Source organism: Echinops telfairi, unplaced genomic scaffold, assembly GCF_000313985.2.
Source record: "Echinops telfairi isolate 266 unplaced genomic scaffold, ASM31398v2 ScPeMD7_7457;HRSCAF=8495, whole genome shotgun sequence".
In the NCBI taxonomy this organism is placed as follows: Eukaryota; Metazoa; Chordata; class Mammalia; order Afrosoricida; family Tenrecidae; genus Echinops; species Echinops telfairi.
In genome coordinates this window covers 12080936-12105218 of record NW_022111357.1, presented here as the reverse complement: position 1 = coordinate 12105218, position 24283 = coordinate 12080936, and the positions used below count along the sequence as shown (strand labels likewise).

Below are 24283 nucleotides of genomic sequence, written 5' to 3'. Positions count from 1 at the left end.
GTCTCAGTAGGGCACCTGGACAAAGACAGACCAGAAAGAAAGACTTTGTGGTCTGTTTCTGAAAACCTGCCAGGGAAAACCTCCTGGGTCACAGGGGTCCGACCTGCAGTTAGTCATGGGCACAGGGCAGGACCAGGCAGTCTTATGCTTTATGGGAATGGGACACACCCCAAGTCAGAGGTAGCATGAGTCCGGGCCTCCTGGAGGGCAGCCGACCATCACACCTGAGCAAAGCTTTGGTCCCTGACTGCAGGATCGTGTTAGCAGGAGCTCTCTTCTCTCTCGACAGGACAGGCCTCTCCACACCCAGGCCAGCTTGGACTTGGAGCCTTTCCTTTCTTACTTCATTCACTTGGCTTAACTGGGTTTAGGAGCCGTATCTATATAGTTAACAGGTATGAACAGTTTTAAACTATCAAGGGCTCATGAGGAAGGGGGGAGCGAGGAGGGAGGGGAAAAATGAGGACCTAATGTCGGGGGTTTAAGGGGAGAGGAAATGTTTTGAGAATGATGAGGGCAATGAATGTACAAATGCGCTTTACACAATTGATTTGTGTATGGATTGTGATAAGAGTTGTATGAGCCCCTAATAAAATGATTTTTTTTTAAAGTCAATGTATGACATGGTCATCATTCTGATCTCCTCTTGGGTTGGTCTCCTGTTTGTTTGTTGCTAAATTGCTACTTCATTGCTTCTCTTGTACACGTAACTCTTCAGTTCTCCTTTAATAGGACACAAATACCTATTACATAAAAGTTCCTATTACATAAACACCCAGGCTTGTAAAATCACAGAGATCTTTTTTATAGCCAATCAGCCCTCAAAGCCATGGATGTAGACCCAGTGCTCTCACCTTCTAGAGAGGGAGATTACACCTGGAAAGGTCAGGTTGCTTACCTAGTGCCAGATGAGAGGGCTTCAAACGCTTTCTGGAAAAATTCCATTATCTTTTCATTCCGTTTTTCCCCATGACCTTTTTGAAGCTCCCTCATATAATTAGAATTATTGTCACACCCTCATCTCCATCCACCCCCACCACCCCCATCCCTGGTGCATATAAAACACACTGGTTAATAGCACAGCTGTAGAGTCGCTGTCTTGGTTAATGCCTCTGTCCATAAAATGGGAAGGATAATACACCACGTGTGAGGACCCACCAGCCACTGTGGGGAGGAAGACAAGGCCCTCTGCTCCCATAGGATGTATAGCTTGGAGACTGTGTGGGGTCACTATGAGGGGGAATCAGCGCCTTGGCAGTGGGTTTGGTTTGGTTTACATGTGAGGATCCAATGAGACAGGTATATGAGGGGTTACCCCCCAAACCTGGAAACCCCCCTCCAAAAAACTATGCATTTAAATTTTTTTTACAAAACAATCTTCAAAGCACTCGCCATTATACGTAAAACATGTGTCAAATCTGCGATTCCATTCTTGGAAACATTTTTCGAACTCATCAGTTTGGATGGCTGACAGCACTTCCCTCGCTTTTTTTCTTCACCTCTTCTACTCATCAAATCACTGTCTCTTCATGTCCCTCTGCACTCGCAGAAACAAAAAGAGGTTGCATGGAGTGAGGGCAGGTGAGTATGGTGCGTGGGGCAAGAGAGGCATGCTGTTTTTTGCCAAAACCTGGTGCACTGAGATGGCCGCACGAGCGGGTGCATTGTCGTGGTGGTAAAACCAGTCCCCCATCTGCAACAAATCATGCCTTTTTTGTTGCACACTGTTACACAACCTTTTCAGAACCTCTAAATCAAAAGCCTGACCTGGTGAATGAACTCCAAGTGCCCCATCCCCCTCACAACACACCCAGTTTATTTTGGGTACCCCTTCATGTATCATACATATTTTGGTGAGGAACACAATCCAATCCATAGCAATTATATTTTTGAATTTTCTAAAATTCCCTAATTTGTCTTTGTCACCGTGCTAATTTTCTTTCCTAGATTTTTACTCATTCTTCTTGCTTATTTTTTCATAAAACCTTAGGATAAAAAACAAAACAAAACAAAACAAAACAAAAAAAAAACCTTAGGATAAGCTTGTATTGATCTTAACAATACCTCACTGGTAGTTTTGTTATTATGATGTAATACTTAGAAATAACTTAGTCATAGAAATACTTAGTAATAACTTAGAAAGCACTGAAATCTTAACTCAAGGGTTTTGTCTTTCTTGTACATAAGACAAGGTATTTTGAAGTTTTCTGCATATGGGCTTACGCATTTCTTATTAAACTTATTCTTAGGAATTTTTTTATTTTGATGACATTTTAAATGGAAGTCTTTTATTTGATTATATATTTGATATGATGGTCTTTTGTATATTTGAAAGTTATTTATTTCTTACATTAATTTTATAATCTCCTTCCTGCTGTGAATATGCTTCCTGCTTGTAGTCATTTTGCAGTTGATTCTCATGTTCTTGATTTTTTTCCAGGTGTGGAATCACAGTATCTTAGATAATCGTTTTACCTAGACTTTTCAGTGGTCATCACTTTCATGTCTTTCTCTCGTCGAATTGTGGGCTACGATAGAAGTCATAGTGGGCATCCGCGTCTTACTGCTGACTTGACTGGGAGTGGTTCTAGTAGGATGCTAGATTTGGTAACACGTTTTTATTATTAAGAACATACCAGGTTCTGTCTTATGTAACAAGTCAATTTGGACTCATGGTGACCCTGTGTATGTCACAGTAGCATTATGCTCCGAAAAGTTTTCAGTGACTGGTATTTTGGAATAAGATCACCAAACCTTTCTTTCAAGAGACTTCTAGATGGATTAGAACTACCAGCCTCTAGGTTAGCAGCCAATGCATGAACCATTCGCACCACTTAGGGTCGCCAGGTATGACTCTCTACCTTCGAAGGGTTTACAGGGAGACAGACATGAAAATTGAGTGCTGTAGGTGTTTCAATAGACCATGTACAGGCACAAAATTAGGCTAATAGTTCATCAGCCGTAGTCCTGTCAAATAGAACACCCCCTGCAAATGCACGCAAATCGTGTTTGCTTAGTTTCTCATTGAAGTGTTTTATTGATTAGGTATGGTTTATCCTTGACTGTGGAGGCAATATACAGAGAACCTTGCGTGAAGAGCTCTTGTCTGTTTAGTAAGAACACTGGTGAGGATCAATAACTGATTACCTCAAGGAGCCCTGCAGGAGAAAAGATCTGTTCCCATGAAGTCTAACAGCCTAGACGACCCCGTGGAGCGGGGAGGTGACAGGGGTGCAGGCCATGTTCTACTTTGTCTTGTTGGGTTGCTGTGAGTCTGAATTGGCTCAACAGAACAACCCCCACCACCAGTACTAGTGCCTTTTAAAATAGTTACAGTTAATATAATTATCAGTGCAGTTGGACTGAAATGTACCGGCTTGCTCTTGTTTTCTATTTGTTTCATATATTTTTCGTTTATTTTTCCTTTCTGCTTGCCTTCTTTGGATACAATGTTTTGTGGTATTCCATTTTTGTCTCCATCATCTCCAGACTTAAGGATTTTGTTGCATTTTTTTCTTAGTGATTACTCTAGGGGGTACAGTGTACATTTTCACTTACCACATTCTACCTTCAGATAATGTTATGCCACTTCGTATCTAGCAGGGCTCAGCAAAAGACAGCCTCGGGCCAGATTTGGCCCTCTATCTACTTGCATAAATTTAGCTTTAATGGAACACAGCCACGGTCACTCGCTTGCATGTTGTCTTGGACTGCTTTTGCGCTACACAGTAGTGTGGAGTAGTTGCAAGAGACCACATGGCCTGCAAAGCCTAAAATATTTTACTGTCTTGCTCTCATGGCTACAGACAATCTCTCTCAGTAATAAATTTGTCTTACTGTCATTAGAATGCCTTCAAAACCAGTGCCCAATCAAAACAGTGACTTCTAAGCAATTCATGGGGCCAATTTAATCCCAAGCAGAGAAGTTAGTTCAGAAGGTCATGGCCTCTGCTTTTTGGGATTCTCAAGGGGGTTAACCTTCATAGATATTTTTTTTTAAAGTATTATTAATTGGAAGTTAATATATATCATTCCATAGTTCAATCACGTCAAGCAGTATTATACAATTGCTACCACACTCAGTTTCCAAACATTCTTTTTCTTCCTGGACTCCATCTCTTTTTTACAACCCCCCACCAGGGCACCCCCCCACCGCACCCCTGCAGGCTGAGGCCCTTATTCTACTTGTGCCCATCGGTTCGTCCATCCTGGGTTTCGTAGACTGAAAAAGAGAAACGCATAGACCACAACTGGAGAGGGTGACCCTCAATGACATCGCCTCTGAGACAAACCCTAATATGAACAATGTTGAAACCAGGTCAGGCCCAGCGAGCATCAGAGGGGGATCAGCTGGCAAGGCTTTAACTGTTCAAGTCGGGTTTATCCCTTTGATCTTCTGTCCTCATCTCTCCAGTGCACTCTGTTTCGGAACCACTCTCCTCCCGCCCGTCCCTCACTTTTGGGAAGAGGCAGATCACCAGAGGCTAATTTCCTGGGGTTCCCACAGGCATCCACAGCCTTTTGCAAACCGGTTTCTCACCGTTTTCATTCCGATACTAATCCCTCCTTTGACTTCAGATGATGTGATGATGGTGTGCTTCTTCCATGTGGACTTAGTTGAAATATCACTTGGATGGCTGCTTGCTTTAGACTCCAGACAGGGTTTTATCTGTTAACCGGGCACCATCTAATTTCTTCACCACATTTTGCTAGACACCCATATCTGCTGTGTTCCCTTCCTAAGGATGAGTATCGAGCAGGGCCATGATGTAAGAATTAATTGTTCTTAAGTTGAAGCTACGATTTAGTTCGTGTCCCAAATCCATTCCTGGATCTATGGATTTTGTTTGTTTTTTTATCTGCCTTTGGCTCCTTTTCAAAACCTCGTTAATTTATAGTAGAGGGTCTTATCAATCATTCCTCTGCGGCATAACGATCTGTTAATATTGTCTTTGATTAGCCCTTGGTATTAATTTTTTTAAGCCCTGTTAAGAGAGGGATATTGGACCAATGTAGGCTAGTTCTGTATTGCAGTACCTGAATTATTCACTAGTACAGAATCCATCCTTTTGTGGCTGAATACAACTTACACAAACAAGGGGGGTTAATGGTCAAGGAAATTTACAATAATCATCGTTGAGAATGTCCGTCAGCGGTTTGCCGTCATCATACCTGTCTTGATACAGCATCCAGGGCATTGATGCAGCGAGACCATGTGGGTCTGCCTGCCAACAGTTCAACAGTCTTGGTACAGCTGTCTTCTGCTTCCTCAGACTTAAGTTTCAGGTTACAAGTGTGTCTGAGGTAGAGCCCAGTTCACTCAGTGGACTTTCCGCATCGGCTCTCACAGATGCAGCCTCTAGAGTATGCTGTGCACCCTGAAGATCCGGGATTCAGTGTCCCAGTGTTCCGTGGCACCCGGCCTGAGTCCCCAGGATGCACCAGCAGCCTGGGTCAATGTGGCCCATTAGGTACATTCCAACAAAGACACTGCATCTGCTGGGGTCCCCAAAAACAGTTTTAGTCACCCTCCCCACCAACTGGGGGTCGGTCCTCCCTCTTTCCCTACCAACAGACATGCACTTGTCTGATGCTCGCTTTCCTGTCTCCTGGCTTGCTTTTCCCATCAGTATCCCTCATCCCTCTGAGAGGGCTGTCTACTTGTCTGGGGAGGTCTCATCATAGGTTCACATGGCAGCCACTCAGTAGACCACATCCCCTTCCCCTCCCTTGACCAATTGATCCCAGCTGCTGTGAGGCGCCCGTCAAAATACGTTGAAAGTATTTGGCAAAGTGACCTTCAAAACACTTCCCTAGAATGGCTGGTGTGTGCTTCCTTGGCACCGGTCAGGCTCTCTACCAGGCTGTCTGGCCCCACCGGCCAGCGCACTGAATGCCCTACACACCTGTTTTGCTGCTTGTTCCTACAGCAGTGGACTCATACAATATTTGCCCTTTTGTGACTGACTAACTTCACGCAACATAATTTCTTCCAGATCTCTCCATGTCTTGAGGTGTCTCATAGTTTCATTGGTTTTTAAGGGATGCGTAGTATTCCATTGTATGTTTATACCAGAGTTTTTTAATCCAATTTTCTACTAATGGGAATTTAGACTGTTTCCAGCTTCTTGCTATCGTGAACTGTGCTGCGATGAACAAGGGGGAGCAGACGTCTGTTCATAATGTTTGTTTCTTCTTTTTTTCGTCTTATTGGGGACTCTTACAGTTCTTATCACAGTGGATACCTTCATTGTGTCAAGCATATTTGTACACATGTTGCCATCATCCTTTTCAAAACATGTTCTTTCGACTTGAGCCCTTGGCATCAGCTCTTCTCATTTTTCCTCCCTCCCCTCCCACCCTCATGAACCCTTTATAAATTATGTTATTATTATTTTCCTACCTTACACCATCCACTGTCTCCCTTCACAAGTTTCTGTTGTTTGTCACCCTGGCTGGGTGGGGTGTGTGTGTTTGCATTGATCATTGTGACCAGTTCTCCCTTTCCCACCCCGACCTTCTCCCTACCATCATGGTATTGCTACTCCCATCATTGTTCCTGAGAGGTTTATGTGTCCAGGATTCCGTGTGTCAAGAGCTCTTCTCTGTACTAGTGTACATGCTCTGGTCTAGGCGGATTTGTAAGGTCGACCTGGGGTCATGATAGTGAGGGGGAGAGCATTAAAGAACTAGAAGAGTGTTGTATGTTTCTGTCAGTGCTATACTGCACCCTTGCTGGTTCATCCCTTCCTTGTGACTCTTCTGTGAGGGGATGGATGGGCTTTGGATTTCCACTCCACACCACCTCGTTCACATCGATATGGTTGATTGTTTTGGGTCTTATGATGCCTAATATCTGATCCTGTTGACACCTCATGATCACACAGGCTGATATGTTTTTTTCTAGGTGGGCTTTGTTGCTTCTCAATTAGAGGGCCTCTTGTTTATCTGCAAGCCTTTAAGACCCCATATGCTATATCTTTTAATAGCTGGGCACTATCAGCTTTCTTCACATTTGCTTATGCACCCATTTTGCCTTCAGTAATCATGTTTAGAAGGTGAGCATCACAAAATGCCTGGTTATTAGAAGAAAGTGTTCTTGCGGTGAGGGAGTACTTGAGTAGAGGCCCAATGTCTGTCTGCTACCTTAATACTTAGTACATAAATATATATAAAGAGCTCTGTGTCCCTATTGTTATATATAAATATGTTTACATATGTACATACCTGTGTTATATGTTTATAAATGTTCTTTGCCTCCTAGTTCTTTCCTCTATTTCCTTTCCTCTTGTCCTACTATCATGTTCGACTTTCACTGGCTTTCAGTAATTCCTCTCGGCTACATTGCACTTGATCAAATCCCACCAGGCATTCTACACATTCCTTGTCATTGATTTTAGATCACTTGTTGTTCCCTTGTCCCTGGATTTGTTGGCTCCCCACTTCTTTTCCTCCCCTTCCCCTCCTCCCCAACCCCAACCATAGGTCGCATTGTTTTCTTGAGATTGTTTATCCTGTCTATCTTATATAGATAGACACGAGAAAAAGAGGAAAAAAAACTATAAATAATTACAGGTCTGTCTGTTGATTTTTATGAGTCTTTTCTGATTGAGTCTGATGAGGTACCAAACCCTGCCCCCCAAGGTATACTTTTGGGATTCCTCAGGGACTTCATTGCTTTGCTCCCCTTGCTGCTCTGTTACACTCCCTTTGTGTTTCACCCCAGTTGGGGTGGGGGTGAGGGGTGTCAGACTGGGCACAGTTCCCACGCTGTGTTTCTGGTACTGCCCCCTGTAGCACTATGGGTCAATGAGGGGACATGATGGCTCGTGGTGGGGTTGGCCCTGTGGTCCTCTCTATGCATTGGCTGCTCTTAGCAGGAATATAATTCTCGGCTTGGTGGGCTAAGATCCAGCCACTCTCTCTCTCTCTTAGTTTGCTCCCTGTGTTCTGCGCAGACCCGCCCCTCTCCCCGAGCTGTAGCTTCAGTGCTGTCCACTGTAGTGCAATCTTCTGGGGAGTCAAAGTAACTGGGTTTGGAGCCGGCCCCGCAGACCTGTCGGTTCGATCCTTCATGCCAATATGTTGCCTTCAAGTCTTGGTTGCTTCTTATTTCTTTGGGTGTATGCCCAGTAATGGTATTGCGGGGTCATATGGTATTCCAACTGTCATCTGTTTTAGGAATTGCCGTATCACCTTCCACAGTGACTGTGAGGATTCATGAGACCGCCAGCAGTGGATAAGAGTTCCAATCTTGCCACACCCTCTCTACCATTTGTTGTTCTGTTTTGTTGTTTTTTTAATTGGGCTACAGTTAAGCGTGTTAGATGGTATCTCATGGTTTTTTACTTGCATTTCCCGATGCCTAGTGAACAGGAGCATTCCCTCATGTGTTTATTAGCCATTCAGGTGTCATCCTTTGTGAATCATCTGTTCCTTTGCCCACCTTCTCAGAGAATTGCTAGTTTTTTTCTTGTTGTAGGTTTGTAGCATATTATAGATTTTACTAATTAGTCTTTTGTCTGTTGTCATTACGAAATATCTTTCCCCAATCAGTGCGTGCTCCTTTTACTCTTTTAATGAAGTCTTTTGACGTACACTAGTGTTTTATTTTTAATAGGCTCCCCTCATCTATTTTATCTTCCATGGAGTATGTTTCCTGTGTTCTCTCTGATAGCCTGTGTATTCCCTGCACTGGGACACTTAGATTTGCCCCACTTTCTCCTTGAGAGTCCTGAGAGCTTTGGGTTTTACTTTTAGGTCTTTGATCCACCTGCAGTTGTTTTTGTGCCTGGGTGAGATACGGATCTTGTTTCATTCTTCTGCAAGTGATATCCAGTTTTCCCGGCATCATTTATTGAAGAAGGCATCTGCTTCCCATTTAATGTATATTGGACCTTTGTCAAAAGTCAGTTGTTTGTATGTGGATGTTTCAATTTGGGGAGTTTCTGTCCTAATCCAGTGGTCCGGGTATCGATCATTATACGAGTACCAGGCTGTGTTGACGACTGGGGCTGTAGAGGAGGTTTTGAGGTCAGGTAGTGTGAGACCACCTACTCTGTTCTCCTTTTTGAAGAGTTCTTTGCCTTTGAAAGATCTTCTTGAAGGACACAGGATGATCACAGAGACTTATGAAGAAGTTTTAAAAAAGGAAAACTCCTTTGGTGCCAGGAAAGTTGTGAACAGGCTTTTTTTTTTCCCCATCAGGATATTGCACCTGCTAATTCTTTGAGGGTAGCAAGGGCTATCCTAGGTGAATTTCATTGGGACTACCTTATCCACACCATAGCCCCTTCAGACTTCCTTTTGTTCCTAGAATTCAAAGACTATTTCAAAGGAACATAATTTGAGTCCTTTGAGGTTGCCCAAACTGCTGCCACGGTGCAATCAAGGAGTGCAGAGTTATCTGGGGAAAGGTTAGAGCGATGGAACCACTGCCTCCAGATGTCCGTACACTGGAAAACCAAACACTGCCGCCGAGTCAATGCCCACTCACAGGCACTCCGGACAGGGCAGGGCAGCACTGCCCCGGTGAGTTTCTCCAGAAGAGCAGCTGGTGCCTTCGAACTGCTGACCTTACAGTTAGCAGCCCAACATGTAACCACCACGCTTCGCGGGGGTCCTCTTCAGAAGTGTGTAGACTACTTATAGACTTACATACTGAGAAGCTAGTGAGCAGCCCCCTTGGGTGCAACTATTCATCACTCCCCGTCCAGAGGGGAGAAGAGTGATGAGAATTGAAACACACGTGGAGATGAGTCCAGTAGACCGATGGACTACACAAACATCAACCTCCCACAAACTGATGGTGCCTGGCTACCACAACCAACTGTTCTGAAAACGGTCTCATCAGAAGATCCTGGCTAGAGTGGGAGAAAAATGTGGAGCACATCCACACAGCTGACATATGAAGAAAAACCCTCAATCACTACCCACCAGGAGCTGCAAATCAAAGCAATGGTGACATACCACCTTACAGCAGCATTGGCAGTAAAGTTAAAAAAACAAACTGAAAAGCAAATGCTGGAGAGGCTGCCGAGAGTTTGGAACCATCGTACACTGCTGGTGGGAAGCAATATGGCACGATTTCCAATGACTGGGATTAGAAATCCCATACGATCCAGCAGTCCCACAGCTGGGCACGTAGTCTTAAGAAGTGTAAGAGGCATTATACAAACATGTGCACACCAGTGTTCACTGCAGCGCTGTTCACGGTCACAGGAAGGTGCAATACCCTACGTGTCTCTATCAGTAGGAGGTTGGATAAAGAAGCTGCTACCGCAACACAGCCCACAAGCCAGGCTAAAGTGTAGGTCTCTGCTTTGGCAGCGCCCTCTCCTTGGTGCCAGCATCCCCCAGGGACCCGCTCTGGGACATTCTGCTGTAGACCGCCAGCATTGTCCTGCCTCGCTCATGACACTCCTTAGCCCCGGAATGCCATCTTCTCCTTTATTTTACTGCAGCTCACACATCCCTGCCTTGCTGAGAACTTCCCGGATTCTCCCGGTCAGAATGAATCATTTCTCTTCGGGTTACCTAATGGTTTGCCTGTCCGTTAAAATAAATCTCATTCCTGCCTTATACCTTTTGTGTTTCTGTTCTAGCCACCCTCCGCCCTCACCAGAGCAAGCTGAAGGCACTTGGCCCTCTCGGCCTCCGCCGCCTCTTGTGTGGTGCCCGGTGCTCGACAAGTGGGTATTGAATAAAGAAATGAGTATTGAGCGGCTTTTGCGCGTGTTTTGCTCAAGGTGTTGCTTTGCTCACTGGCCCAGTGGGAGGGTTTTTGCTTTCTTTTTGCTGCGGTGCACTTCATATTGAAGGCTGTCGTTTCGACCTTTACCTGTAAGGACCTCAGGTGGTCGTGAGTACTTGCTAGTTCATGGACTAGGACTTCCAAAACAAAGTTAAGTAGGAGTCATAGAACACGTCCTGATGTTTCTCTGGAGGGCAGGTGAGAAGCATTTTCCAGAGGTGATGTCCATGGTTAATGAAGGTGCTGGCCAAAGGGCGCCATTGTACAGTGTCGGTGGGAATGGAGAGGGACAGAACCTTTTGGCAGGTCACGTGTCAGTACCCGCTTAGCAAATGCATGCCTGCGAATCAGATTAGTTCAGAAAAATCTCAAGGATCTGTGTCTTTGTTACCACGTTATTTACAATAACAAAACATTGTAAAATCATAGCCCAATTCCCTGGTTTCAAATGAGAAGAGAGATTTATTAGATTTTAACTGACAAGATATGAGAGTGAAACATTGAGTATAGATATAATGCTTTTTTAGCAATATCTCCAGATGTCTTACATGTGCAGTTCACTGGCATAACCTTGAATATATTCTAGTTTTGTTAGCACAGTGTCCCTGGCTTCTTTGTACCCTGAAGACATGGTCAGATAAGGACTTCACAGAAGCTGGATCTTTGGGCAGATAATGAGCATGCGAAGAAGGTCCCATGATCTTTTTTTTTTCACTAAGTAATTTCTGGGGCGTTTGGAATGCCAAAATCCACTTCTAGCTAGAGCTTGGTTATCACACATGGAATGCGTTCCACTAGAGACATAACTCCTTGCACATTAATTTATTGTAGTGCTCATGCCACCTGATTTTGTAGGTGAAGGATTTTTTTACAAGTTGGCTCCAATTGGCTCCAGCAAAATCTGCCGTACAGATTGTGTGTCCTGAGCTTGAGAGGCTCACAGTGTGGTGTGCTCAGGCCAGCGTCTCACTTTTGGCCGTGCATCATGCTCCCCTGACTGGTTCTGACTCATGATGAGTCACTCCGGCCATGTGGGGGTTAGGCTGAAGTCGCTGCAAAAGGACAAACAAGAATACCACTTTGGTTGTTGAAATGGGCCAAGGGCACACCTTCAGAAAACTGGCCGGCTCTTTTTTTTAAATAACTTTACTGGGGACTCTACAACTCTTATCACAGTCCATCCATCCATCCATTGTGTCAAGCACATTTGTACGTTTGTTGCCATCGTCATTCTCAAAACATTTACTTTCTACTTGAGCCCTTGGTATCAGCTCATTTTCCCCCTCCCTCCCTGTCCCCCACCACCATGAACCCTTGATAATTTATAAATTATTATTTGTTGTGGGGGAAGCCAGCCCCCCACAATTAATTATGGGCTCAGTAAGCGCAATTGTACGGTTAAGGGATATATAGAGATTATAGTAAAGTCATAGAGAATAATAGAGATAGGGAAGAAGGTAAAATAAAGGAGCCAGACACATTTCATGGTCGCATGCTCAACTCCTGGACAGCCTGATCTCACCAGCCAGGTCCACGCACTGTGCGGGCAAAGAGGGCAGGAGAGAGTCTCTTTATTTCTGGCCAAGGCCCATATATACTTAGGGGTGTGGTTACAGGTAACCACACACATCACAGGAAGGGGCTGTATAATAGGCATACACATCACAGGAAGGGGATGCACAGTAGGCATAAGCGTGACAGGAAGTGGATGAGCTAGGGTGTACACATATTAGGAAGGGGAGGGACTAGGGGGTACACATGTGACAAGATAAGCGGACCCTAGACTCAATATGGCAGTCTAACCTTGGTCACCCTTGAGTGGGCTTGACCTCCCTGGGCTCTCCTTCAGGGGAACAATCTACTATTCTTATCAGAAGGGAGTGGGTTCTACTTAGGGTGGGACAGACTATACAGTCTGATTGCTCTAGATGGCTGACAACCCCCAGGGAGAATAACCTCTGACCTGCTTTTGTTGACCTCCAAGTGTATAGTCGTTTGCTCTGTATAGCAAGCAGCTAAGTTTGGCATGTATTTGCGGGGAGACAACTTGGGAGAAATCCTTCTGTATCCCATGTTTTGTCATGTCTTACACTGTCCGACGTCTCCCTTCACCCAATTTTCTGTTGTCTGTCCCCCAGGGAGGAGGTTATATGTAGATCCTTGTAATCAGTTCCCCCTTTCTACCCCACCTTCCCTCCATCCTCCTCACCACTGGTCCTGAAGGGGTCAGCCACCCTGGATTCCCTGTATTTCCAGTTCCTATCTGTATGAGTGTACATCCTCTGTCTAGCCAGATTTGTAAGGTAGAATTGGGATCATGAAAGTGGGGGGGAGGAAGCATTTAAGAACTAGAGGAAAGTTGTATGTTTCATCGTTGCTACATCACACCCGGACTGGCTTGTCTCCTCCCTGCGACCCTTCTGTAAGGGGATGTCCAGTGGCCTACAGATGGGCTTTGGGTACCCACTCTGCACTCCCCCTCATTCACAATGATATGAACTATGATGTGAACCCTTGCCAGCTCCCCAAGTACTTCAAAGAGAAAAGGAAAGTAATTCCCCCTTTTTCTTGGGGAAGAGGGTTCTGAAGCACTTCTTGCATTCTGGAAGACAATGTCACTAACTCACCTGTGTTCACAAAAACTTCATTTATCACGATCTTGATAAGCCCTTACTTTGACTGGTAGATCATATCTCATTTTGCCTTCTGAAGGTTAAGTGCCAATTCAGAATCGATGTCCAGTAGTTCCCTTGTCATCCTAGTAAGTGGCTTCATTTACATTCATTTCATGCTGGCTTGCTATGATGTTATTGCAGGCCCTATTAGGGAAGAGATCAAGGACATTTTACAGTATGTTCTGTGTGAGAGTCCCTGGGTGGTCTAAATTGTTGGCCAAAAGACTGGCAGTTTGAACCTGCCCAGAGGCGCCTCAAGAGACTGGCTTGGCAATCTGTTTCCGAAAGGTCATACCTGACAACCCAATAGTACATTCCATTCTGCATGGAGGAAGTTGCCGTGAACTTGAATCAACTGGACAGCAATGAACGCTTTCTGGAAGGCTGGCATCTTTCAATCAACGATTCTGTGAACCCAGCTCTGTACATTGACTTTGGCCTGAAAAATGGATGTTGTGCTCCCACACGACAAACCAAATCAGAGTTGTACACAACAGGTCCAGAGAATTTTTTTGTTTGTTGGGGGCATTTTTTGCTGTTGGTGTTAGAGAGATTGGTTTAATGCTTCAGTTAGCTGCTTATCTAGACCATTCCCAGGGACCACATGATCTATTATCCACTGTCAAAGAGCCAACCTTGCTGTCCACTGTGGTAATTGTGCCCCTCTAGTCACCACCATTTAACCCCTGCCACTTCCCCTTTGCCATTTTAGGATGTACGCATGCTCATTTCAGTAGGGACATCCCCTCTGTGGGCCCCGAACTACAGAGAGCACCCATGATGTCAGTCAAGAAAGTTTCCTCCGGGTCTTTAGGTTTCTTCCTCCATGTTGTGCTAACAAATCCTGGCACATTCTGGTACTGGAGACCTTGAGTTCAAGTTGCAGCCAACCCTTGAAGCAAGCCTTTAAAAGAGCAATTTCCAGGTGTTTGAGCTAACATCTTAAGCCCAGAATCTATGGCAAATACAACCCTATAAACAAATCCAGCCGGCCTCAATAGGAGGTTCTTTAAGATCCATCCCCAAACACATTCCTGGGTTTCTGTCAAGGTTAATTAGTAAAATCTCATTTATCTTTGTAGTTTTGGTAAATTATCTCCTCCTGGGTCTGACTTTGCATTACTGCCCTAGAGATTCTTCGTGGTCTGGTGGCAATGAGGAGTGGGAGGGGTGAAAATAGGCAAATGTTTAGGCATCCCTGGTAAGGTAATGGCCTCAGGTGAGTTCTTACAGACTCTTCAAGGAAAGGAAGGCTAGTCTCGCTAGGGAAGATTAGATTACTCTCCTGAGTAGGGGAAGTTCGGTGGGATTTAGGAATTCCAGGTTCTCAGATTGTCTGACTATTCAGAGGACTCCATTCCAGTGCCCGGCTTTCCCTCCACAGTCCATGCCCGTCACATAGCTCTTGGTGAAGCTGTAAATTAAACTAGGTTGTGATTTGCAACCCACACAGTTACATGTTGGGGGTCTAGTTTTTCATCTGTCTATACTCTACGGCTTTAAGAAATACAAGGTTCATTTGGGGCCACCCTCAAAAGTCTCTGAAGGTAACTTGAGGTGAGAATTTCAAGCCTGGCACTTGTAGTTTTCTTTCTGTGAGCATCCCAGGGCCGTCTGCATAGTCATCATTACCAACCGGGAGAAGGGCATGGGGGCCGCCCCGACGTCCCCTGGCACCTAAGGGATAAAGAGAATCCAACTTCATACACCCAAGGTCACTTTCCACCAGGCAGAAGTCACACCTGCCTCCACCCTCCATCCTTTCCCCTATTTGGACACCAACCATTCCTCCCACAATGCTCTACTTCTCTGTTAAGTTTGATAATTCATTGCAAAGGCCACACAGAACTCACACTGCTCCCAATTATGGGGGGTGGTTATTGGAGAACTTAACAGGTTACCTACCACAAGCCAGGATTATCAAACATTAAGGATATCGTCTTTTGTCCGTAGGAGTGCCTCCCCTCAGCCAGCTGCCAAGTCTCTCCCTGTGGTCCTCAGCCTCCCAGCCACTGGTCCCTTGGCCTCTGGTCTCCATGGGCCAGGAAGCTCACTTGCTGTTCTGCCTCAGTCTCAGGGTGTGAAAGCTGCCCCTGTGCTCTGTCTCCTGGTCTCCTTGGCAGCCTCTGGTCTCTGTGGCATAGCCGCTGGTGCCTCTTCTAGCAGAGCAGGATCTCAAGCAGGCTGCACTGCTGGTGGTTCTTCCTTGATGGTCCTGGGATTTCTCTCTGCTTTCGAGATGTCTCTTATGCACTGAGGAATGATTTTGATGGGGGTGTGGAGTTGGTCTTCCAGGAGACTAAATCCCCAGGGAAACAAAGAGTGGTGACTTGACTCACACCCTCTAGAAAGACGGAGACTCAGGATACATCCCTCCTTAATCCTGGTCATTAGCATAACAGAGAACTCCTTCCAAAGTGGTATTATAACCACAGGCATAGAGGCTAGACTTCATAAGAGGTCACATAGGGATTATGGCTGGAAGGGCTATGTTCATTGACTGCATCTCACTGACATCAAGGTCCAATGTACCAGGTCCTTGGTCTCCCAGCCCTTGCTTTCAACCTTAGGTACTTCATCCTTAACAAACTCAGGTGATTACATATACCTTTAATAATGTATTTTCAGAGAAAGTGTACACAGCAGAACAGGTTCCCAACCAATCGTTTCTTCAACACATGTTGTTCAGCGACCGTCATTCTTCACACAGTGTCGGCATGCTCATCGCTTCCGTTTTAGTTTCAGATGGCAATTCAATAATGCCACCCATGACACAGATGAACAGCGTTCTCCTTTTCCATCCACCGCGAGGTCTTCACTCTGCGCTCAGACAGCAAACCAACCCTCAACTGCTCCTTTGGAGGGTCTATTTCTGGGACCTTTCCCATGGTCAAGATCATACGGTCACAGAGCCCGGTGAGGAAAAGAGCCGCCGCTCCGGCTATTGCAGACAGGAATCATTTCATACAGGAACCACGAGGGGGGGTGGGGGGTGCCAGAGCCTGCAGCTGAGCTGTCCCCGCTCTGCCTTTCCTCCGAGAGCCTCTGGCCCTTGCTTGTCGAAGCCAGCGCTCAAGTCTTCAAGCCCCGTCAGAGGAGATAATTCTCCTTCTTCCTTTTCGAATTAAACAGCCCCCCACTTGGAGTCTGTTTAAATACATTTGCACACAAGGACGCCTCATTCCTTAACCACGTTGTGTGTGCTTACAGTTTCTACAGGTTGCCTGGAAAGGAAATTCTTATTAAAACTTAACTGAAAAAAAGAAAGAAAATTTCAGTGTTTTCACCCAAGGAATTCACTTTTTAATTAGACTGATAAGCATAGATTGAAAGTGTCCTTATAACACTTTTATGTCTGAGAAAGACGTGGTCACGACTTGCACATCAATGAACCAGTTCTTCTAGGAAACTAACTGGAATTGCTTTCAAAGTTAGGAGTGGATTGTAAAGAAAACTTCTTGAGAAACAAAAATCCAGGTTCTTGAGAAACAATTGGCTTAACTAAATGGCTTAAATCAAACTGGCTTAAGTGAATTTATGGACTCAAGTAACTGAAAAATTCAAGACTACAACCATCTAGCTTGAGGTTTGGCTGGGTCTAGAACGTGGTGAACACAATAACAAAACCAGAACTTGTGGCTGCTTTTGTAAGTACAGTTTTGGGGAAGCCCACGTATGCCCATTTCTTCACATATGTCTATGGCTGCGTTTGCATTGCTGTGACAGAGGTGAGTAGCTATCCCGGATTCATGACTCAGAAATCATACATTGTTTCCTAGCTGGCCCTTTACAGAGAAAACTTTGCAGCCCCTGGTGTAAGGGACAAAGCGATGTCAGCAGGACCTGGGCTCCAGTTTCTTCGCTCTGCTTTCCTGGACCTTTGCCCCCCCACCCCCTCATGGGGGGAGACCGTGCCCAACTCCAGCCTTGCACCTTACACTTCTAGTTTCTCTAACAAAAATGCTAAGATTAGGTTTGAACTTCATCTGCTTGCCTGGACTATGTGCCTAGGCCCAAACCAGTAACCCTGGCCCCAGGAAGGCAGTGCTCTGGTTTGCCAGCTTTGGGCCCTAGTCAAGGATTCCTGGTGGCACAGGGGTGAGAGTGCTCAGCCACTCCTCCAAAGGCTGGCAGTTCGAACTTCCTCGGAGAAAGAGATGACAGGCTGCTGGAAAGAAAGATTACAGCCTTGGAAACCATCTGGGCCGTTCTCTCAGTCCCGTGAGTCCAGCTAGATCTCCCCACTGCAGTGGGTTTGGTTATTTTTGAGGTCACAGTTAACCCCTAGGATGATAGGGCAAGTCAGTACCTCCCAAACCATATGAACCACAAGAGGCTGTGGAGAGGTGGTCCTTGCTTGACACATGGATGGATGTATGGATTGTGGTAAGAGTTGTATGAGCCCCAATAACATGATAAGAAAAAAAAAGACTTGCATGGCCAGGAGATCCTTGCTAAAAAGCAAAGGCAGAGGATTTGAATGAATAAAACCAGGAACAAGCCCATGAGGAAAGCTGGGAAAAGAACCGGCCTGGGTCTGTCTATCAAGTGTCCTAGCATCTTAGCACATCAAGTTGAAAAGTTTGCCACTGCATGAGCAATTGGACGGACGTGTTGCCTGGGGAAATTCTGGTTTCTTCCTTTGTCTTTTATGCTTCCACATTAATAATTTGATTTAGTAAACAAATTATTTGCAAATTAGAAATAAAAGGCCATCAAACTCAAATGCTAACACCATTCTTAATGGTGAGATTGTAGCAGCATTTCTGTTTAGTCAATGACAGCTGTGATCATGGTTTTATTGTGCACACTCTATAGAAGATCCTAGCCCTTGCAATAGGGTAGCCCAAAGAAATGAGATAATAAAAATGGAGATGGATAGAGTAAAACTCCTTATTTGCAGAGATATAACTATAAAGAACTTTCCACAAATTTTCCAGATATTAGAGCTGGAAAGAGTTTAGCAAAATATCTAAATACAATATTAACATACACATGTCAATAGTAAGGCTATAAACTAGTAATAATGTAGTAGAAACAAAATACTCATTTACTATAGCAATAAAACCTATAAGCACTAGGAACAAATACAAAAAACCTCCCCAAAACTCAGGCAAGATGTTGAGAAAAAACAGGGAATTGAGTATGAAAGATGACTTGAATAAATGTTCAAGAGTGGTGTAATTCAATATTACAGAGATACGACTTCTCTTCTAATCTATGATTTCAGTGAAATTCCAGATACAAGATGAAGAGGATGTGTGTGTGTGTGTGTGTGTGTGTGTGTGTGTGTGTGTGTGTGTGCGCCCACGCACAGGTAACTTGATAAATTGATCCCAAAGTTTATATGGAAAAACAACAGGCCAAGAAGAATTTTTTTTAAATCCCCCAGAAATAGAACTAGGAAGGATTCATTATAAAGTTATGGTAACTGATACTGTAATTATTGGTACAAAGAAAAGTAAATAAATCCAGCTGAGCAGAAAGCTCATAAATAGACCCATGGTAAATAGGTTTGTAAGAAAGTATTGTAACAGTGGGGTTAGGATGGACTTGTCAGTAGATGATGCAAGAGAAATTGATTTTCCATATGGAAAAAAAATTAGAATGCCATATGCAAAAATAAATTGGGGTAAATTATAGCCCTAATAGTGAAAACAAAACAAAACAAAAGCTTAGAAACTACCTTTATGATGCCGAGGTAGAGAAGAATTTCTTAAAACAAAACACAGACCACATAACATAACGAATCAGCAAATTCAGATATATTAAAACTGAAAGCTTTTATTTACCCATGAAAGCTACCTTAAACAAAGTTAGACAAACTAAGAAGATAGTGTTAAGCATATAACCGACAAAGGATTAGTATGTAAAATGTTGAAATCCAAGCCCAATCCACAGGCATCGAGTCAGTTGTGACTCACAGTGACCCTGTAGGTGGAAACAGAATGGCTATTTAGGGTTTCTGACACTAAACCATGGGAACAGACAGCTTCATCTTTCTCCCATGGAGCACCTGGTAGGTTTGAGCCACTACACCACCGGGTGCTATAAATATAATATATATATAATATATATTATATAATATATATAAGCATATATATATATGCTTATTGGTGATACCTACATACATATATGGGTGCTTATTGGTGATACCTACATCAGTAAGAAAAAGACGACCGCGTTTAGAAAGTAAGAGGATATTGGAGAGATCACATCATCAGACCCAATTCCTTCCCTCCTCTTCACTCTCTAGTTGTGTTATTTCTACCAAAGGGGCAGAGGCTGTTTCCAATCCCTCAGTCCTCACTGCAAGCCTCTGAAAGAAGTGTTGTATTTTGCCCTATGTGGACTTGGCTGTGTGATTACTCTGACTGATGGACTATGTCAGAAGTAACGGTGAGCGTAAACCTTGAGAGACTTCATGTACTGCACGTCTGCCAGTCTCGTGGGGACTTGTCCAGAGTAGCCCATTGGCCCCAGGTGGAAGATGTGAGACACATGAAGAAGAACCATCCCAGACACACTACCCCTTCAGGTGGACCTAAATCAGCTGATCGAGGCAAGGATAAGTGGGTGGGTATGGGCAAGATCAGCAGAGCTGTCCTGCTAAGCCCAGCCTAGAACAGCCACCTCACAGGTGTGTGAGCTAAACAGAGATTACTGTCCGACGTTGAGACTTGGTGGTTGGTTGTTGGGCAGTCCTAGTAAACCAGCTTGTCACAGTAAAAGAAACCTGAATCATGTTACTAAACAGATTGGCAATTCCAGTCATATAAATGAATCCAACAGCATACCATTGCATGTGTGCTCAGTAGAATGGCCAAAATTTAAAAATCTGACAATATTAAATGTTGACAAAGATGAGAAATAGAAATTGATAAATACCACTAGTGGGATGGCATTTCAAAACCATGGGGCATAATTGTAGCCCTTAAGTTGCTAGTCCCTTGAGTGAGGTGTCAGGAAAGCTATTTTGCTTCCTGATTTAAAAGTCGACAGACTCTGGTGTTCTTTGTGCCATGAGCATGGGGCTCTGACTAAAGGTGCAACAGGCATCCTGCAGCCCAAAGCACATAAATATTCATTTGTTTCTCTTGAGTGCTACGTGCACTGTTTTCTTGATGTCTTTGTTTTATCAATAATTATAGCAAAAAGAAGAGAGGAGAATGGCTTGTGTACCCAACACTGTTTTGAGGGTTATATACACATTAACTTCTCACAGTAATTCTATGAGAGCCATAGTTTTACAGATGTAACAGGTTACGTAAGTCGTTAAGTTCACACAGTTACTAATTGGTGGAGCTGGAATCCCAAAACAAGCTACCTTGCTGTACTATCTGTGCTCGTAACTATCTATATGGTACTCTGCACCATCTTTTACAACTATTTGGAATTTATAAAATAGTCTAGTAGTAGATCCTCTTCTATTTTCTAAAGCTCTACTTCTTTTTGTCATGTATTCTGATTCTCATGTATTAAGGACAATTTCCTTGTGTGTTAGTGTTTTAAATGGCACTCATTCCACAACAGTGATTGAGCCTCTATTATGTGCCCAAGTGCTGTTCAAGGAGTCGAGGAGTCAATGGGTAAACCATTGAATGCATATACGGGGGTGCTTCAAAAGGATGGTGGAAAAATTCTGTTACCTTTTCATTTCAGTTTTCCGTGAACTCTTCATAGGCAACTTGGGTGTCCCTGAGGGGGGCACACATGGTTAGGTTCTCGGCCATTAGCCAATGAGTTAGCCATTGAAACCTACCCAGAGGTGCCTTAGAAGATGGGGGGATGGGGGTGGAGGGGGTGGCTGTCGTGCTGGCAAAGTGAAAGAAGTGAGTTAGGATGAAGAGAGTGACCAACTGGATTGGTAAAATAAGGACAAAGGAATGATCATTTGACAATGTGCAAGTTACTGATGACTGACAAGAATGGTGGTGGAGTAATGGGAATGAAAATCCGATTGGGAGGCAAAGAGATAGAAAGAGCAAATCTTATGGCATTTCATGAATTTAGTGTCAAGGGGGCAGAGAAATGGAGTAGTAGTAACAAGGGGTGTGTGTGAGGTCCAGGGGAAGTTCTCTGTTTAAGGCAGGAGATATGAGGGTGGAGGGAGGGTGGGGTGGAAAGGGGGAACCGATGACAAGGATTTACATATAACCTCCTCCCTGGAGGAGGGACAACAGAAAAGTGAGTGAAGGGAGATGTCGGGCAGTGCAAGATATGACAAAATAATAATTTATAAATTATCAAGGGTTCATGAGGGAGGGCGGAGCAAGAAGGGGAGGGGGATTGAGGAGCCGATGCCAGGGGCTTAAGTCGAGAGCAAATGTTTTGAGAATGATGAGGGCAATGAATGTACAAATGTGCTTTACACAATTGATCTATGTATGGATTGTGATAAGAGTTGTATGAGCCCCTAATAAAATGATTTAAAACAAACAAACAGGAGATAAGAGTGGACTTCATGATCAACACAATTCAAGGTCATAAAGAGACCAGGCTTACTGCTTCGATGTCGAGACCGGTGCCCCCGCCCATCCGATCTAGAACTGAACTCATCCCCGTATTACAAGAGTGAACCCCTCAAGGCGGAAAGGGCAATGTTTACCCGAGGGCAAAGTCCAGAGGAAGAACTGGAAACACGGTCAGGGACACGCAGGGGATGCAATGATGAGTTGAATCGGAATGCGTATGAATTGCTGCATACAAACGAAGCAACCCTTCACCTAACGCATAGTAGTGTGCAAACAAGAAAACCTCTATTTTTAAAATTCTTTTTTCCACGAATGAAGTTAGTAGAAACCCCTGATATCAGAGAGCATGCTTGCCTGATACAGGAGATGATCGATTTTGTATAAAGGGAAGGATTGTGATCTCAGGAGCAGAGCCGTTAGCTTATTTCTCACCAGCTTTACCAGCCTGGTGTGATTTGGGGAAGAGAAGTCAGGAGGCTGTGAAAAGTCACAAGACCTGTCATGCAGTTCCTGGGGCCAGCACGTCATAACACCGGGCCCCGTGGGGCTGCACGGGACACGCTGGAACAACAGGTCGGCATTATCCGAGAGGGCTCGCATATGTAAGCAGGGCAGGATTGCTAGGTTTCCTTGGCTTCCTGAGGAGTGGGCATGTGGAATACTTTTGCAGACCTGGGGTGGCCCTTGTGGCTGGCACTGGCTGTGATTATAATGAGTGTTCTGTGGCTAAGGAATATGAGATCCTGATCAGGGAAACGGTCGCAGTGGTCCTCAACCTTCCTCATGCTGCGACCCTTTCATACAGTTCCTCATGTGGTGGTGACCCTGAACCATAAAATTGTTTTCGTTGCTACTTTATCACTGTCATTTTGCTACTGTGATGAATCAGGCAACCCCAGTCAAAGGGTCATTTGACTCCCAAAGGGGTCGCGATCGAGAGGTTGAGAACTGCTGGGTTAGAGTGTGGCCTTAATCAGCTGATCAACAAAGGGAGCAGCTGGGCCTTCCAGCCCTGGCCTCAGAACTGCCAAAACAGAGTGAGAGAAAAGGGCATTTCCCTGCTGGGTTAGGATTTTGAGCCAAGTGCCTAACCCTGTGTGCCATGCAGGGGGACCCAAGTCTCATACGCAGGGTCTCTCGACTCCCGATCAGCTCCCTCTATATTCCTAGCATCTGGGGACTTCCTGCTCTTTTTGCCAGGTCCAGCCAGACATTAATAATAGTCTTGGTTTTATTTTCACCAGCACCTCTTGGTGTCCTTGGCAGTAAAGTTTCAGCACCCTCTAGACCTCCGTTTTGCTGGAACTTGCCTTCCTTCCTTCCACTGGTCACCTGGCTAATGCCTGGTCATCTTGGAGGGCTCAGCTTCCATGTCACTTCTTCCTGATTGAGGAGCCCGGATGGCGTAGTGGCTTATGTGCCGGGTCTGCTTTCAGGGAGGAAGACGGGATTTCCCAGAATCCTCAGGAAAAGGTCAGGCCCACACAGAGGCCTCATTGGCTATGGCCTGATTGACAGGCTAGACTCCACCCCTTGCCTCATGTTGACAGGAGATGATGTAACTGCCACATACTATTTATAACCAGATACCATCAAGTCAATTCCAACTCATGGCAACACCATGTGTCAGCGTAGAATTGTGCTCCATGGGGTCTTCAGGGCTCTGATCTCTGGGAAACTAATCACCACCAGTCTTTCCTTTTGAGTCACCTCTGAGTGAGTGCAAACTGTCCACTTTTAATTAGTATATAATCATTTGTATAAGCTCAAACCAAAAAACCAAGAGTCGAGGAGTCAATGGGTAAACCATTGAATGCATATACGGGGGTGCTTCAAAAGGATGGTGGAAAAATTCTGTTACCTTTTCATTTCAGTTTTCCGTGAACTCTTCATAGGCAACTTGGGTGTCCCTGAGGGGGGCACACATGGTTAGGTTCTCGGCCATTAGCCAATGAGTTAGCCATTGAAACCTACCCAGAGGTGCCTTAGAAGATGGGGGGATGGGGGTGGAGGGGGTGGCTGTCGTGCTGGCAAAGTGAAAGAAGTGAGTTAGGATGAAGAGAGTGACCAACTGGATTGGTAAAATAAGGACAAAGGAATGATCATTTGACAATGTGCAAGTTACTGATGACTGACAAGAATGGTGGTGGAGTAATGGGAATGAAAATCCGATTGGGAGGCAAAGAGATAGAAAGAGCAAATCTTATGGCATTTCATGAATTTAGTGTCAAGGGGGCAGAGAAATGGAGTAGTAGTAACAAGGGGTGTGTGTGAGGTCCAGGGGAAGTTCTCTGTTTAAGGCAGGAGATATGAGGGTGGAGGGAGGGTGGGGTGGAAAGGGGGAACCGATGACAAGGATTTACATATAACCTCCTCCCTGG

At 44.8% G+C, this 24283-nt stretch overlaps 1 protein-coding gene across 1 annotated transcript in view; it reads left to right on the top strand.

The window, feature by feature from the left end:
* The first annotated feature begins 294 nt into the window (after positions 1-294).
* Positions 295-24283, top strand: part of ZBTB8A (zinc finger and BTB domain containing 8A) — a 27104-nt gene continuing 3115 nt past the window's right edge. The window contains exon 1 of the mRNA XM_004705312.3: positions 295-395. The gene's annotated coding sequence lies outside the window, so the exon portion shown is untranslated. The remainder of the gene's footprint in view (positions 396-24283) is intronic.